Source organism: Sodiomyces alkalinus, assembly GCF_003711515.1.
Source record: "Sodiomyces alkalinus F11 unplaced genomic scaffold SODALscaffold_15, whole genome shotgun sequence".
Taxonomy (NCBI): Eukaryota; Fungi; Ascomycota; class Sordariomycetes; order Glomerellales; family Plectosphaerellaceae; genus Sodiomyces; species Sodiomyces alkalinus.
Window position 1 is genome coordinate 151453 of NW_021167093.1, and position 9686 is coordinate 161138.

Genomic DNA, 9686 nt, shown 5'->3' on the forward strand with positions numbered 1-9686 from the left:
GGACCTTTAGGTCGGTAGTAGCTATTACTATATATTTTAACCTAGAAACCCGTTAGCTTAATACCGTTAACGCCTTTAGTAACACTACCTTTAACGAAGACATTTACGTTAAGGATCCACACGGATAGCAGCTACTATAAGTAGTAAAAGGCACGAAGACTAATAGTAACCTCGAAGCCTTTTTAAAGCAATCGCGACTACCTGCACATAGTATATAACGCCTACGCAGAGCGTTATATAGCCTACGTTAGTCTCCTAAGCTATAGCACAAATAGCTCTTTTCCGTTTTAGGTAAGTACGGCCTAAAATAACTAACTAAAAACGATTACGTTTTTAAAAATAACTAATTAATCGTTTTCTTCTACGTGGACGATATTATACTAGTATATAGAAAGGAATATTAACTTGATGTTAATAGCCTTATATAATAGATATAGTAGTTCTTTTAGATCCGCGACCTTAGCCTAATTAAATAGTTCCTAGGGATTAGAGTAATTCGAGATTGCTAATAATATCGGCTTTAGCTATCGCTTAAGAATTATATCACTAAAAGGATTAACGCATTATAGGTGGGTTATACTAGGTGATACGCCCCCAACCTCTAATAGGCGCCAGCACTATCCGCCCTACTATAGAACGGATAGCGCGGGCATTATTCGCGCGGGTAGGGAATATATAGCTCCGGGGCTATCCGTACGGATAGGGAATATATAGCGCCCGGACTATAGTAGAAGGGATAGTGCGGATTATAGTTAGGCCGGGCCGGCCGGGGAATATACCCTTAGCGCGGTTCCCCCTTAGTTTAGTAGGTATTATCTTTATTATACCCTATTTTCTATACCTAAAGGTCGCTAATCCGAACCCTAGAAGCCCTAGGTCCGACAGTACTGGCTGGCTAGAGATATACCTGGATAGGGTATATTAAATAGTAGTAACTATGCTTTCGAGCGAGGTTCGCGTACCGCCGCTTAACGCGAGCTATATATCCTATAACTATATAGACATGTAGTATCCTAAGAAAACTATAGGACCGTCGGCACGCCGAGCGAAGACGCCTCTCCTTTACTAGAATAAGACGTGGAGTATATAAGAACCACGGCCTATTATTTATATATAGATTCGGCGATTATACTAACTCTACTAAACGATAAATCCGCCGTGGAATTTAAAGCTCCGCTATTATAACCGATGTAAACCTCCTTAACGATTATCCTTATCCGCGAAGCGCTAAAAGCGCGAAAAATCTTATTAAGTTCTTAGATAATTTCCCGGACCCTATCGCTAATCTCCTTACTCCCGAAGATATAGCTCTGCTTAACATAGCTAGGAGGGCCGTGTACACCTTAGGGATAGCCGGCGCGAGCGGCCTAACCTTAAGAGGAAGAATCTTGTGATCGGAGTCCGTGTCCGATATATCCTACCTAAAGAAATAGATCCGAAGACCGGATAAATTTATAGACACCTTCGAAAAATAGCTTAATAAAGAACCTATTTATAGGGAGATCCTAACGGGCATAGGAGAACTCTATAATATTAAGGGGAAATAACCTATATAACCGTTTACTATTAGTCCTACCCCCTATACGGGCGAGCTAGATCCTAAGGCTAACCTAATCGACCGTGTTAAAGGGAGCCTTACTAGCGCTAGCCTTACTAGTACTAGCCTTATTAATACTAACTCTGCTAATACTAGCTCTACTTTACCTAGCTCTGCCTAGCTTATTATAATAAGGCTTAGGATATAAGAGCTAGGCAGTCGGCGTCGCCTTAAGATTACGGGAGAGCTAGGGGAACCGTTATTTACTATAATAAAGCCTGCCTTACTCTTTATCCGTCCTACTATAAAGGCCACGGATAAAGAGCCTATACTTAAGGAGGAGGAATTAATATACTCCCTAAATAAATCCTCCTTATACTAATCGGCCGTATCCTATATATCTCTTACTAAGACTATTATTCGCTATTTAAACGCTATAGAACGCTAAACGTCTAATGCCCCTAACCGGGCTTTTTTAGCCGATTACCCGGTTAACTCCGAGAGTATAGTATCTAACGCCCCCGGGCCTAGCCGCTAAAATATCCGCTAAAGCACCGGTCTACCGGATAAAACGCCTCCTCCTCCTTCTCTAGCGCTTACTTATCCGCCCGTTATAGTCGGAGACTAAACGTATATACGCTAATCGGACTTATTAGCTATTATCGGCGAACTCTAGCGCGGATTATAGTCGTACTAACCTTAGGTTCGCTTTGAGGCGGACGACCTTAGATACTTCGACCCGCCGGAATACTTTACTATTACGTAGGATATCCGCACGGAAAGCACTAAGCTAGTCTTCCTTAATATATTCCGCTTCACGGACGCTATAGAGTAATATGCTAGGATAAGCCCCGGGTATAGCGAAACCCTTACCCGCGGTATCTCCCGCTACCTATTACGTAAAGCCTTTAAGTGGCTAATAACTATAGACCCTAGACTTCGCGAATAGTATAATAAGAATATTACCCTAAAGAACTAAAAGAATAGTTTAGAGAGCCGATTCCGACTCCCGCGCGAAGAAGCTAAGTACCGATTATATAGGGAAAAGTATACCCTAGAAGATATTATAAACCGCTATAATATCCGCGTATTCGCTAATAGGGTCGCCCGACTTATAAAGGCTACCGATAAACCCTAAAGAAAGCTTTTGTTTATTGTTTAGGATAAGCTCAACGCTAACCTAGCCGCGACTATAGTCCGACTAGGCCCTAAGGTAAAATTAGCCGATTTCTTAAATTCTCTAATAAACCTAATACTAGGATAGTACCGGACCTATACCTGAGGAGTTTAGAAGCATTATATTAGCCGATATAGCCTCCCTAAATAAGACCGCGGAATATATAGCGCTCTACCCCCTATTATGGTAGTTTAGTAACCCGCGCCACGGTATTACGATAAGCGCTTAATACCCGAGCGCCGCTAAACACTATAGCCTAACCGCTATTCCCCTAATCCTAACTAACTCCGCCGCTAAAGCGAGAATCGCGCGCTATCTACGCCGAATGCTAACTATTATACTAATAATAAGGGTTAATAACACCTAACTAATAACGCTAACGAATAGTCTAATCGCCGGTATAGAGATTATTACCGCGATTATGCTTAAGACTAGGTTAACGCCTCCGCCGAAGAAACCGCTATTAAGCCCGTATCCGGAGATAAAGCTAATATAGAACCTAAGTATTACTATACTAAAGGGAACTCTAAGGGTTTTATAGACTCCGAGAATAATAATAGCGCGGATAGCGAATAAAGTAACTAACTATATTAGGTCGCTAATAGACCCGGATTTAGACCTAAGTACGCTAATCTTTCTTAGGTATATTGGGAGTATAGTAAATACTATTAGCCCATAAGATTAAATCTAAAGACTATCTGATATACGAAGACCTATTTCTAGCTATACTAACTAAAGGAGTAAAGCGGATAGGACTCGCCGTTAATTAACGGTACTATCTAGGAAGTCGGAGACCCTTTTAATAGTCTTTACGGGTATATATACGCCCGGATTTAAGCCCGTGATTCCCTTATAGGCGTATTATTCGATATTTATAATAACTCGGGAGCCTCCCGCTATATAGTAAGCTAGTAACTCCCTTGTCGATTTCCTAATAAGTATATTAATTTTACTAAGCGCACTATATTATAAGGTATAGTATCGATAAAGACCCTAGGATAGGCTACTTTTACCGTGCTAGTTTAAGGTATAGTAGGTAATAAGAAGAAGATTAGCCGCCTATATATCGGGGCTTAGATTATACCTAAGCTCGACGCCGGTCTTCTCCTAGGATAGGAGTTTAACTATCCTAGTAGGCTAGATATCCTTAATACGTAAGAAGCTATGTATATTAATGCCTATTAAGGCCTAACGGTTCCTGTGAGGGTATTTACTAAATATTCTTTAATTTAGCGGAAACTTAAGGCCGCTGAACGTTTAGTTATCCCGCCACCAATATATAGGTTTATACTAATTAATAAGCCCGATATTAAGCTTAATTCTATAGAGTTTTTCCCGGATATAGAGGGCTCTCCGAACTATATCCTTAATAACTAGTCTATAATACCTATTTTTAACGCTAATAACCGGCTATTAGTCATCGCTAAAGGTATTAAGCTAGGTTATATAGAGCTATTCTAGGTAGATAGTTATTAGTATACCGACCGCGACGACGCGCGAGATATCCTGCTTAAGCGTATAAAGGAAGAACCGCCTAGTAAGGCCGAAGGGGATATTTTCCGTGGGTATATTACTCCTAAAGGTAAGCTAGGTATCGCTAAAAGCCTAAACGCCCCTCTAAAGATTACTAAAAAGGGGGTAACGATCTACCGCTATAATAACCGGTTTACACGCCGGTTTAGTAAGATCGTCGAGAAGTATCCGAAGGTTTAGACTAACTAAAGCGTTATTAATATACCTCCTAAGGAGTATATAAAGGTCCTTTTAGTTAACGGATAGTATAATTAAAAGATTAGCTAGAAGCTATATCCCCTTAGCCGTAATAATTAGCGATTCCTAGATAAGACCCTTAACGAACTCTATAAGTAAGGACGAATAGAATAGCCGACTTAGCCTATACTATTTAGGGCCTTAGTATTTATTATATAGCGAACTATAAACGGGAAGCGTAAAGGCCGAATATTAGTTAATCTCCGTGCCCCAAATAAGGTTACTATTTCCGACGTATACCCGATACCGTTATAGAATAAGGTAATCCGGCGCCTCCGGGGAAAGAAGTTTATCTCCGTTATCGACGCTTAAGTCTTTTTCTATTAGTTCCTGGTATATAAGCCGTACCGTGAAAGGTTTATTATCGTCTTATATTAAGGATAAAAGCGTTCGAAGGTCGCGCTTATAGGCTTCCGTAATTCGCTAGCTTATATCTAACGCTTTATAGATAAGCTACTTAGACCGTATAAGAAGTTCGCCGCCGCCTTTATTAACGATATCGTCGTGGCCTCCGATACTAAGGAGGAATACGCCTAATATCTAAAGCCTATCCTATCGCTATTTAGCCGGAAGCGGATCTCTATCTCCCCGGGTAAATCCTTTATTAGCTACTTATTAGTATAGCTTTTAGGATTCGAGGTCGATACTTTAGGCCTTTTTAATACGAAGGAATATATTAATACCCTATAAAGGATCCGTCAGCTATTATCGCTTTAATCGCTTAAGTAATAGATTAGTATAACCGGATAGCTACGGCACCTTATCCCGAGGTTCGCCTACCGAATCGCCTCCCTCTAATAATAGAAAACTACCCTACTCGCGGAGGCTTATTAGCTTAGAAAGGACTAGGGCTAAGTATATACGGCCTATACTAAATAAATAGTATTCGAGCTTACGGCTAAAGAAATAGCGTCGTTTAAGGATATTACGGACGTACTTACCTCTAAGGTCTACCTTTTATACTATAACCCAGGGAAGATCCTCTTTATTTAGTTAGACGCCTTTAAGGAGCACGGGTTCTTAGCTATACTATTCTAGCTTATCGATAAAACCGAATAGCTTACTAAGGGTATTATTAGTAAGACCCTTATTTATCTAATACTTTATATTAGTAAAGGTCTTAATATAGCCAAGTAAAAGTACTAGCCGACCGAACTAGAGGTTACCTACCTAGTATAGGCTATTTATAAGACCCGAACTATTATTTAGTCCGCTTATCGTAATCCGACCGTTATCCTTACGGACTACGCTGCTACTATCAGTATTATAAAGTTTACTATACTATCTAGTACGGATAAGACTAGGTTAAATATAAAGCGTATCCTCTCCTCGGAGTTCTTTAGCTAGTTTTAGTTAGATTATTAGTATATCCCCGGGAAAATAAATATTATAGCTAATACCCTATTATAGCTACCTATAATAGACCCTCCGGAAGCGGAAGACGATAGGGAACCTGAACGGATTTAGCGCGATTAGGCTATTTATTACTTCTCCGAGCTTAAAATAAACGCCGATCTACGATAAAGAATTAGCGATAGTTATACTAATAATACTAAATAAGGACTTATCCTTACCTAGCTATAGAACTATAATTCGCCGGTTAAGATTCCTTTCGAGTTAGAAAACGGTCTCCTTTACTATCTAGAATAAAGCGGGAAGCGTTAGCTTTATATCCTATTCTCCCTATATTAGGAGTTTATTTAGGCCGCGCACGATAAGCGCTACCACTTCGGCGTTAAAAGAACCTAGTATAAGCTAGTTAGCCGATTCGTTATTCCTAAGCTCTATAAGGAAATTAAGACCTATATCGCTAACTACACGATATACGCCACTAATTAGACTAATCGTTAACGCCCGCTCGGCGAGATATAACTAATTATAACTCCCCCTATTCCGTTCTATACTATCGCTATAGATTTTATTATCGGCTTACCCAAGGTACCCTTAGCGAGCTCTCCCTAGTAAAGGGAGGGCATTCCCCTATTCGACTCCCTCTTTACGGTAACAGATAAATTCACTAAAGCCACCCTCCTTATTCCGGGGTATACCTCCTATACCACAGAGGACTAAACTTACATCCACTTTTAGTTCCTCTAGCTCGGGAACTAGGGTATCCCCCAAGGGATTATTTTAGATCATAACCCTAAATTCCTATCCGCCTTCTAGATAGCGCTCTAAAAGGAGGCGGGCACACTACTTAAGTTCTCAATAGTATAATACCCGTAAACGAACGGACTATCCAAACAAAAGAATTAAATAGTTAAGATTATTATCCGTATATTCCTTGCTATATATTTAGACGCACTGTGGATAAAGGGTATCGTCGCGTTATAGTTTAATCTAAATAACGCCTTTAGCAAAGTTTTAGGGTGTTTACTAAATAAACTGCTATACAGTATAGAGATAAATAGTCCTCTTAATATAATCGACGATATAAACCCGTAATTCGCTCGGGAACTATTCTAGGAAGACGCTAAACTATTTATTGTTTTAGCCTAAATATATATAAAAAGGCTATATGATAAGAAGTACTGTAGTATTCGGTTCGCCCCCGGGGACTTTATCTTTATTAAGCTCGGGCAGGGCTATTCGCTACCTAATACACCCTCGATAAAGCTCGGTTATTAACGGATAGGCCTATTTAAGATTAAGAAGTAGGTCTCGCTATTAGCATACCTTCTAAAGCTACCCGTAACGCTTAATATCTATCCCGTTATTAGTATCGCCTATCTATAACTAGCGACGGAACCGGGCATAGACCCGTTCCCCGGCCGGATAGCCGATAAAGGGCCTATTCGCCCCGGCGACCCTAATAAGGACGGATATAAATAGCGCGACTTATATAAGCACTATAAGATCGAAGCTATCCTAGATAAAAGAGTTACTAAGAAAGGCCGTGGTAAGCCTTATATTAAGTACTTAATCCGATAAAAGGGATAGCCTAGTTAGTATAACGTTTAGATACTAAAGGAGGCTATAAACCTATCGGAAATAGTTAACGCCTTGAAGGAACGATAAAGAGCCTTAGAGACTCTACGAGCGGTAATAAAAGAGGCGAAGAAGGATAAAGCGCTAGAATTAGGGGATATTAAAAGGACCCGAGGATTAAAGGATACTCGAAGTAAAGGGCCTTTAAGGAATAACGGCTTAGCCTTATAGCCTCGCCCGGCACCGAATAAGAAGAGTGAGTCACCTAAGGTAACTACGCGCTATCTAGGTATAGCGAATAACCTCGAACTCGAGTAAGGGAAGGTATAAGCGTTATCCGATCTTCGAATAGTAGGCACGCGAAAGGAAAATAACACGGAATAATAAGGGAAATAGCGCGAACCGCGCTATTCTGCTAGATTAGCCCGCCCTCCTACCCGGCTATAAAAATTTCCTTATACGCTTGGCTACGCTTACTAATCTTCTCGTACTCTTTACTATCATAGCTAGCTTTATAATTATCGTGATTCCTAGTACTCGCACGAAATCACTATTACTACTTATATAAGTAAATAAGCGTAGTACCCTTAGTTATCCTCTCGTTATATCGCGTATATACCCCCTTTTTTCTTTAGTTTCACCGAGTACTCGCTACTTTCCCTACTCGTTTATAGTAAGTATCCCGATATACTATATAGTTAAGTACCTAATAGGCGTCTATCGTTCTAAGGATTAAGAGTTTATATAAGAGTTCTCTAGGTATTTCGCTAAAGGGAAAACGGGCGCGGGACTTATATTCGACGGATACTTTAGAGCTATCACGTGATTCGGGAACGAAAACGGTGTGATTATAGAGCTATAGACTATCGGTTTAGTATTTAACTAATAGCGCCGGGATAATAAGTTAACCGTCGTAACCTACCGTTAGTAAACGATCGACGCCGGCTACGATAACCCTCTTAACCGCCGTCTCCGCCGCACCGTGTTTACCCTAACGGAAGAAGTAAAGCGAGTAGTATCGGCTAACGTCGTATAGTATATCGTCGCCTTATACCCCTAGCCCTAGCTTTTACTAGATAGTAATATCGATATCGCTAATTAGCCGTAGTGCTCCTAGATATTCGAGTAGTATATCGTTATAGCTTATTATAACGCCCCTAAGGCCGCTAATAGCTAATTTCTCCCTAACCCCCCTTTTAGCCGCCGGCTAGGACCTACGGTGACTGCTTTAGGCTCCCCGTTACCGTGTAATAGCACCACTACTATTACCTAGATACTAGCCCCTAGCACTCCTCTACTATAGCTGCACGACGCGATAGTACCCGCCTATATTCTTTAGTTAGTTCACGAACTAGTATCGCTAAGCCTCGAACTAATAAACTCGCTAGAACATCTATAGAATAACGAGATTAGCGGGGTAGACTTTATCGGTAGTATAGTAGATTACCTAGCTAATATTAAGCCGCGTATCGCCGCTATGAAGACCTTCCTGTAGTTATTATAGAATATACCGGCCCTAGTTATCTAAAGCGCCGCTACTATCCTCGCCAGGTTACGGCTAGGCGTACTAGCCCCTACTACTACCGGCGCTCCCCCGCCCCTCGCGGGCACTAAGCGCCCCTACTAAGGCTATACCTTATCCCCCCTAGCTAAACGTATATTCACACGCTCTAGCCTTAAAGTGCTATATATATAGACCGCTAAGAGCTTCGCGGCTAGCTTAAACGATCTATCCTAGCTAGCGTAGTATACCGAGTTCACGTATAGGGATTAGACGTTCGGCGAAGTTAAATAGAGATCCCGCGCCGCCGTGCTCCTACTCCCGGTCGCTATTTAGGCAGTAGTATTCCTTAATAAGCACGTGGTTAACTATAATATCTAGAATATAGCCGAGCTCGGCTTACTTATCGGGTTTTAGTATATAGATAAATTAGTTCACCTCGCTAAGCTTAATACGCTAGGCGTTATAGAGGATAATAAGCGCGAATATCTGGCTAAAAGATACGTAGATAACACGGATCTAGCCGAAGCAGTTATTTAGCGGGTAGTAGTGATTACGCGCTATTATGCCTCCTATAGGAAAAGAGGCGTTGTGGTATCCTACGAAATCTCCTAATAGGCTATCGAGGAATAGGAGATAAGCCTTACTAAAGAGGATATAGCCACTACACTTAAGCGCGAGGTATCGTGTTAGGGATTTCCCGACGCTAACCCGTAGCCCTTAGAAGTTACCGAGATTTAAGTAGCGGTAGCCCGGTAGAACGTTATAAGATA